Source organism: Saccostrea cucullata, unplaced genomic scaffold (assembly GCF_032062105.1).
Source record: "Saccostrea cucullata isolate Sc308-1 unplaced genomic scaffold, CSIRO_AGI_Scuc_v1 ctg14877, whole genome shotgun sequence".
NCBI classification, from domain to species: domain Eukaryota; kingdom Metazoa; phylum Mollusca; class Bivalvia; order Ostreida; family Ostreidae; genus Saccostrea; species Saccostrea cuccullata.
Genome location: NW_026918792.1, coordinates 1 through 9,587, shown reverse-complemented (window position 1 = coordinate 9,587; position 9,587 = coordinate 1). Strand labels below are relative to the sequence as shown.

Here is a 9,587-nt window from a genome sequence, read left to right as displayed (position 1 = left end):
CTTTAAAATAATGTTTGCTTGCTCTCTCCTGACTCAGAGTAAAATCACCGTGTATATCCCAACATGCGGGGTGTATACTATGTTGTGCGCGGGGTGTATGCTTCCGAAGCGAGAAAAAGGGGGTCAATGTACGTTCTTTGTCCAGTTTCTCAACTTACGGATATTTTTCGCCAGAAAGCAAATGCCTACGGAAGGAAGCATTATCTAAGGAGTATATGGATACCTGTGAATCCACTGGACACCTTCTAGTTTTTTCAAACACCTCAACACAATTCCGAGGATCGGAGCAAGATTGGCGCTACACTGTGTTTATGATCAAATATCAGAACAAAGCTTTGCTTTATCGTCATTTTTATATTATTGTTAAATGCATTTATACAATAAAAACGTTTGTACAAATAGTCTGTAAATAAAACAGTTCGTATAAAAAGAAATTGACGAAAAATCAATGTTGTGTCCGGGGTGTATGCAACATGTTGTACGCGGGGTGTATACCCCATATTTTTCTTAGGATTGTGTAGTGCAAAGTATCAATGCCATGGAAATATTATATTTACACAGGTTTAAAAGTGACAGATAGTGTTGATAAAAGACCTTAAAACTAATGCCGAACCAAAGAGTAATTTCCATAAACTTACTGAAGTAAAAAACAAATCAACTAAATTTAAAAAAGAATAAAAAAAAACTATCATATTCAAACATAAAAGGCGCTAGATGTGCTAGGAGCGATTGTTATCTGACTAAATGCTACATTGTAGATGGGGGCAATGATCTAAATCTACATGTATTCTTAAGCATTTATGACAGTGGTGTGGAATCTTTTTTGAAGGGGGGGGGGGTATCTGAAAAAAAAACCTTGACATAAGTTGACTAGCTATAAAAAAGGGGGGCTTATCGAAACTCAAACTCCTATTTGTTGGGGTTGAAGGTCCCATCTTTTTTCAGTATCAATTCTCCTTTTCTTACTTAAACATACTACATAACCATTTTTGACTATGATGCAAGGAAAAAAAAGGGTGGGGGGGGGAACTTGACTTTCATTTTCTGTAGTAAAAAGTTGTGACTGGAACAAAAAGGGGGTGATACTACGTGTCTGTCTGATACATGTATATTAATTTCCTTTCAATTTTTCGCAATATGACGACTCATTTTTTCCTTATCTGAAAAGATTTCATATTTTAAATATCACAATAAACATGTAAAGCTGGCTATAAAAATGCACATCTGTAATAAGGGACGACAATTTTCCGAGGGCATGCACAGTTGAAAAAAAAAACGGTTTTTGGTACATTTACAATTTTACGATGACGTGTAATTAATATCAATTATGTTCACCCTCCTCTAATTTATTATCATATATACACATAGTAAAGTTACCCCCCCTCCCCAAAAAAGGACCTTAGACACAAACAAACCCTCCTCGGGCCCATTCCTAGAAAGTATGTACTCAGTAAATACCAATCGGAGTTCCACGGATGATTTGTACCTGAATGGAGCGTAGCGGAGTCAGCCGAGGATTGCCGATTGAATGGAGCGTAGCGGAGTCAGTCGAGGATTGCCGATTGAGTAAAATACAATGCCTCAAAATAAAACAAATAGCTAACTGCCATATATGGGCTCATGGCGGGGGCAGAGTACACAATAAATAAATACTACATGAACGAGAACATTTTTTTGGTGTTTATGTAATTACAAAAAGCTAAATATTTTCAAACTCATTTAAAAGGTATTGAAAAAGTTAAACAGAAATTACGAGGAAATGTTAGATGTTCAAACCTATGCATGTGTGAAGCATAAGAAAGGATCTGAATCAGGTGCCTTTAAATCGAAAGAAGGGACGGATTGTTGGTCATCACATTAACAGTTAAACAAAGTATCCTGTATATTTACTTCCATGTGCATGCAAAGCCAAAAGTACGATGAACGTGTTTCAATTTTATTTCCAGTAAATCGAATTCATGAACCTGAAGTTGTGCTATTACAAAACTGATGAATAATTAAAAAAAATAAATAGAAGAGAAGTCAATTGTTAACAACTTTTTTAATGAAATTTAAGACAACGATTCTATGGAGTAAGAAGAGGGTATACACCCCGCGTACAACATGTTGCATACACCCCGGACACAACATTGATTTTTCGTCAATTTCTTTTTATACGAACTGTTTTATTTACAGACTATTTGTACAAACGTTTTTATTGTATAAATGTATTTAACAAAAATATAAAAGTGACGATAAAGCAAAGCTTTCTTCTGATATTTGATCATAAACACAGTGTAGCGCCAATCTTGCTCCGATCCCCGGAATTGTGTTCGAGGTGTTTGAAAAAACTAGAAGGTGTCCAGTGGATTCACAGGTATCCATATACTCCTTAGATAATGCTTCCTTCCGTAGGCATTTGCTTTCTGGCGAAAAATATCCGTAAGTTGAGAAACTGGACAAAGAACGTACATTGACCCCCTTTTTCTCGCTTCGGAAGCATACACCCCGCTCACAACATAGTATACACCCCGCATGTTGGGATATACACGGTGAAAATTATCGAGTCAAAAGGTAGGTTGGCAAATCTTTTTTTTTCCCCCAAAATATGTCAACATATTTGTTGAAGGAATAAGATGAATAATGAGAGTCCTGAAATGTATAAAAAAAATGTTTTGAATCGGGCCATTTTTGCTAGTCGGTCGCGAGAGGGAAACCAAACGATTTTTTAAAGATGGCCTATAGGGGTCAATCTTTTCTTTTAATATCTTTTGTTAATAAATCATCATTTAGGAAATTAAATAATCTGAGTGTAACTTTACAAATTCTAGTATTTTCAAGGTAAATCAATGGTATTGAATAAACAATAAATCTTTATTTAATGGTGATAATACTCTCAATCGTTTTTGTTTTATACTATGACATAAAAATTCAATCTCGTGATAAAAATATTATATTTCTATATTTGTTTTCATTGTGAAAAAAATGTTGAGTTTATGTCTACGTTTCCAAATGACTTTCGAGAATACTTCGGTTCCTGTCAAAGAAAATAGCGACAAGAAATGCTTCAGCAATTGCTATACAAAATATGAAGATCTTATGGAATCATTTTCTGAACGTCTTAGGAATTTTTTTAGCCATTATCCCATTACCATACTTATAATTTGCATTTTAGTAAATGGAGCTCTTATGTCTGGTTTCATATGGCTTAAATCGGAAAACGATGTTGAAGTTCTCTATACACCAGAAAGTAGTCAGTCATTCATGAATAGAGAATCTCTAAAACAGATTTACAGGGATCCTACTGGAGAAAATTTTCACCCTTATCAACTACCAGATTTTGGAAAGTATGCAGATTTAATCATCATTTCAAAGGATAGGACGAATTTGAACTTGTCCGTGTTGGCAGAAATGCACAAATTGACCAGTATGTCAAAAATTCAATATTTGCTTTTGACTCTCATGGTCAGAGGATATATTTCAAAGATTTATGTGCAATTAACCTTGGGAAGTGTGCTGTATATGGCGACATTGTCCTATCCCTCGAATTTCAGCAGGATTTTTTGTCGGGAAAAGCTTCTATTCCATTATACAACGGGACACTTCTTTCATCCATATTCGCCGATGCAAAAAATAAAAATGGTAGACTGACTTCAACTTTTAATATAAAACTGCGCTATCATCTCCGCCAAGATAACATTTTGTCATTTAACAGGGAGAGCAAATTTATGAAAAAGATCAATCCATTGAAAACAAACTTAACAGACATTTCTTATGCAATATCTGAAACACTTGGAGAAGAGTTGAAAAAGAATACAAATGGGGACATTCAATTTTTCTCCCTTACATAATTAACATTAATGTTGACATATGCTTGCATTGCTTCCTCGTCATCTTTTTTAACGTGCAACAATGTTGCAAATCGCATAATGCTCGGGTTAGCTGGTGCTCTCGCACCGATACTTTGGATAGGATCTGCACTTGGAACAGTCAGCGCCATTGAATACAGTTTTCAAGTATTGTTGGTGTGATGCCGTTTCTTGTTGTCGGTAATAATTTTCATTTCGAAAGCAACTTTTATAAAGAAGTTAATCTTCGATATAAAATCTGTTTTGATAAAATCAAAATATATGACGCAATATGTAATAATGTAATAAAAGATATTGCTTTATATTACAGACCACGTTCAATGCACCATTGTGCAATTAAACTTTTTTTTTCTCAGAACATACATATGTTCAATCAAATGAACGTATTTCTTATAGGTATTGGTATAGATGACATGTTCATATTGATGTCTGGCATTGTTTAAGCCCCAGCCCTCTGTGCTTCATCGATTGAGGAAAGGATGAGATATATGTTGAAGAAAAGTGGGATTGCCATAACAATAACCTCTATTACTGACTTACTGGCATTTGGTATTGGAGCAACATCCGTGTTTATCAGCATAAAAAAACTTTTTTATTTTTAAATGCAATTTCATTTAATCACTCAACAACCTCTTACAATCTTTTAAAATATTACTAACCATTAAAAGACTTAATTTGAAAAAATGTTTTTTTGTTTTATTTCAATTACCAATGAAAAAAAAAAAAAAGAAATTAGCTAGAATGGAGATATTCTTAGTTTATAATTGTTGGTAGATAGATAAAACACAACTAAAAAAATGAAAGGAAGATAAAGATTATATACCCCAATTTTTTATAAAGACGTGATAAATAATTACTTCAGTCTGAAGTCATTCCGCCCCAAAGGTATTAACAAACTTAATGACTTCACCAGGATGAACGTGCATAGACCCAATCCGGATCATAATTAACAAGTTATCCATTAATTCGCTTTATCAATTCTGGAACAACCCACGCATATTTATAACGTATTTTTTAAAAATTTCTTTTATCCGATTAACTTTTCCAAATCTTAATATATCCAACTATATACAATTGCCTCTCCTTATTATCATCCAAAAACGGAGAAATTTGAAAATTAATGCGCTATTACAATATAATCAATAAAGTCCACCTCCGCCTTCACCAGAATAACTACCCGGGGCCATGAATTTCAAAATTTTAAAAAAAGCGTATTGCTTATCATAACAATGCATCTCCCTTAATCATGAAAATAATAACCCCGAGTTGAGACGAAAATTTTCAAAAAAATAGTGCATTTTCACTCTAACTTTAAAAGAGCCTAACCCATTAGAATTCCCGACCTAAAGGCCACGAAAATCAAATTTTGGAAGAAATTTTTATCCTAAATATGTACTTAGCATTTTAATAAGCCCAGAAGCAGAGAAGATTTTCAAAAATTTAATGCATTTTCCCTATATAATCAATAAAGCCAAACCTAACCCCAGGGGGCCATTAAATTCACAATTTTGAAAAAGGTTTTTGCTCATCATAGCAGGCAGTGGGGATTTAAAGGGGGGGGGGGTTACGGGATGAACCCCCCCTTTTGGATTTGCAAAAGAGAAAGAGAAATAAGAAAATTCCATTTTTTTGGTTGTGCAGTTTAAAAACAAAATAAAACCCCATCCCTTTACAAAATAGGATTTTCAGGTTCGGAGATTTATTTTCCTTTCTTTTTCAAAAACTTTCTGGTAACGTATACAAGTACTTTTTCCCAGATTGATCAACGCCCACTTTCAAAAACCATACTCCCCCCTGTATGATATTCTGTTGAGTTATTTAACTATATGTATGTGTAAACGTACGTTTTAACTGTTTTCCCCATACCCCCTTTTTAAAAATACTTAAAACCCCCCCCCCCCCCCCCTTTGAAAAAATTCATCCCCCCTATGTGTGAGAAGTTTGTTAAACCAGGACAGAATTTCAAAGATTTTCTAGAAATAATGCATCTTTTCTATAAAAACTACATATAAATCTACATAGTCCCATCCTAGGGTAAAACCCCCTTTCCTTAGGGCATTGAACTTCACAATTTTGGTGGAGGAATAAAGCTTATTACATTCATGAACACTTGAATGCTTGATTTCCAGGAGTAAAAAAGGTTTTTTAAGATTCATTAGATTTAGTGGTTTTTTTCCCCATCCTTCAAACTCCAGAGGGGCAGGGAAATTCACAATTTTGTTTCCCTTCAAAAGGGGGGGTTCCCTTATTTCAAATTTAGCTGTGGCGCAGGAATTCGCGAAATATGAATATTCCTCGCCATTGCGGCAAAAATTGACAGGAAACACAAAAAAATTAAAAACAAACAACACCTATTAGTCAATATTGAATTCAAATAGAAATACCAATTAACACACATACATACTGAATAAATAATATTTGCTTATAAAATCAGAAAAAAAAGTATCGTAGAACAGAATTTAATTATTTAACCCTTAGTTAAAAAATGTTACAAAAGTTAAATATACAAATACAGTTTTTCACAAAAGGACAGAGGAAATTCGGGTAGATCACATAAGACGCATACGATGTTTTGTGTAAGTGCAATGTTAGAAATTTCGTTAACTGTAGAACAATTTAAGCACAAACTAATTAATTTTTAAAAATTCTCTTTGTAGTTTTCATGAAAAAATTCAAGTTTCCAGTGAGGTCTAGAAGATGTTTGTGCAAGCCAAAAATGGCTTAAGATAAATTAACAAGTTATCATTAAAAAATTTAAAAATGAAAATAATTTTGAGGTTTAAAAGTGTATTTGATTAAAAAAAATTTAAAATATTTATCGACAAAATGAGATCTTACTGTGGGTAATATCTTAACTGTGGCGGAAGTATGGCGCTAAGGAATTTTACTGCGACAACGCCATTAAACGGCCCGTGGAGAACTCTGTCTTCACCCATAGACGCTATATGCCAAATTGTTGAGCAGTTTTTAGAAGAAGCTGAAAATGTTTAAATGTTAACATACAGGCAAATGGCCGAAAACGAATACATGTAGCAATAATTACCAGTTTTTTAGGTTACCATATAAATAGGAAAGTATCGATTATCACCGACAGTGTATCATCGATATGTACTGATTTCTCAGTTGGTTTTTTGATTGTCTTTTGTTTAAACGTTTCTCTGAGAATTTTTCACTCATATCACTCACTTGCCTGTGAAAGCGAAATTTTGCATCGACTTCTAAGTTGGTAAGGATTTCTGAAATGGAAAAATTTTTTTTTTATAAGTTAACAAATATATTTTTTTACTAAAGGTCAAAAAGGGGAAAGGAAAAAAAATTTAAAAATTTTTAAAAAGTGTTTTCAAATACAAAAACCAATATTATTTTTTTTAACTGGGGTGGGGTGGGGGAGTGGTTTAAAAACTTGATATATATTTTGGAGATCAAATAATATTTATGAAATTTGAATGCAAAGTATAATGTATATAATGTGTCGCTTTTTGCGAGAGATGGAGGCAAAAGTATATAATAACAAATGAAATCCTCTAGAAATTTAAATTTTATATTTTCCCAAAAAAATAATTTTAAAGTTTTAAAATAGGTATTTAGAGATCGTTTTAAAAAAAAAAAACGATTCCAAAATAAAAACAGAAAATCTTTTTTTCTTTTTTAAGCATTTTTCCCTTAGGTGTTACAAAACTAACAAATAAACTTAAAAAGATATTTATTGGTGCAAATATAAAAGTTTAATAACGCAAACCATCGTTCAAATAGCTAGATTTTAGGATAAATTTCCTCCCAAAACTATCACTGAAACAGTTTTCACTACCACATTACAATTTGAAAAAGGCAAAAATCTACGGGGTAAATTTCCTCTAAAAAATGACACTGATACAGTTATACAGTAGTAAATTTAAAAAGGACTATCCTTGATATAACAAGATTTTACAGAAAATTCCCCTAAAGAATATCACTATAATATTCACTACAACAATTACAATTTAGAAATAGCAAAAAACAGAGTAAATTTCCTCTCTAAATTCACATTGGTGCATTGACATTCAGTATTTCAAAGCCAAAGCAACCATCGTTTACACAGCTAGATTTTAGGAAAAATTTCCTCCCAAAGACTATCACTGAAAATTTTTCACTACCACATTACAAAGGCAAAAATCTACAGAGTAAATTTTCTCTAAAATATTGATACATGTAATAGACACCTACACTTTAGGGGGAAAATTTACTCCCAAGAATATATTATGATGTACAGTGTTCACTACTAACATTACAGTTTAAAAAAAAGCAAAACTCTACAGTGTAAATTTCCTCTCAAAATGACAATGACACAGGAATAGACAGCTACATTTTAGGGGGTAAATTTCCCCCCAAAAAAAGCCATGCAGTGTTAACCATAACATTGCCGTTTAATAACAAAAAATCTACAGAGAGTAAAATTCCTCTAAAGTCACATTGGTGCATTGACCCAGTATTTCAATGCCATCGCAACCATCATTTACAAGCAAATTTTAGGGAAAACCCCCCCAAAGAATATCACTGATAGAGTGTTCACCACCACAATTACAATTTGAAAATAGGAAAAATCTACAGGGAAATTTCCCTCTAAATTCACATTGGTTCATAGCACATTCAGTATTTTAAAGCCAAAGCAACCATCGTTTACACAGCTAGATTTTACAGAAATTTCCTCCCAAAGACTATCACTGATATAGTTTTCACAACTACATTACAATTTGTAAATTAAAAAAATCTAGAGAGTAAATTTCCTCTCAAAATGACATTCATACAGTAACATACAGAGTCAATTCAGAAGCGACTATCCTTTTTTAACAAGACTTTAGGGAGAAATTCCTCCCAAAAATTTACTGATACAGTGTTCACTACTAATATTACAGTTTGTTATTAACAAAAATATAGAATAAATTTCCTCTCTAAATTCACGTCGGTGCATTGACATTAGTATTTCAATGCCAAATCAACCATCGTTTACATAGCTAGAATAAGGAATAAATTTCCTCCCAAAGACTATCACTGATAAGTGTTCACTACTAACATAACAGTTTGGTAATAACAAAAATCTACAAAGAATTTTTCCCCCTCTAACTTCACGTCGGTGCATTGTACATTCAGTATTTCAATGCCAAAGAAACCATCGTTTACATAGCTAGATTTTACGGGTAAATTTCCCCCCAAAGAATATCACTGATACATTGTTCAGTACTTCATTTCAAAAAAAAAAACTTACAGAGAAAATTTCCTTAAAATGAGTAGTGCATTGTAATTCAGTATTTAAACCCAAAAGAACCATGTTTACACATATATTTTTTGTAAAAGTGCGTCAAATCGCAGCTAAAGGGGGAGGTAGTAACCCAGAGAAATATCTTGTCTGGAATACAACTGTGAAAAATTAATAGCCCCACGCATTTAAAGTTATCAGCAAGTTTAACGTTTTTGGAAACAAACAAACAACACACAAAAACCATAGCAAAAAACTAGTAAAATATTTGAGTTTTCAATTATTTTTTAATTTGATTTTACGTGCAAGAAAAAATCAGAACTGGCGCCTTTACGAAAATCAGAATTTTCGACAAATCCAAAGGAATTTATTTTCGATACAGCGAACCGAATAAATAAAATCAAAATTTATCAATAACGGTAGCACAGTGCTTTTTGCCCACTAATATCGAGGAAAATAAATACATCCACAATTCATCAAGGACTTGAAATTTTTTAAATGCTCGA

The 9,587-nt window shown here is 32.8% G+C and overlaps 1 pseudogene; it reads left to right on the top strand.

Annotated features, from left to right (window-relative positions):
- The first annotated feature begins 2,991 nt into the window (after positions 1-2,991).
- On the top strand, positions 2,992-4,450 carry LOC134271355 (patched domain-containing protein 3-like; annotated as a pseudogene).
- Positions 4,451-9,587: the final 5,137 nt, after the last annotated feature.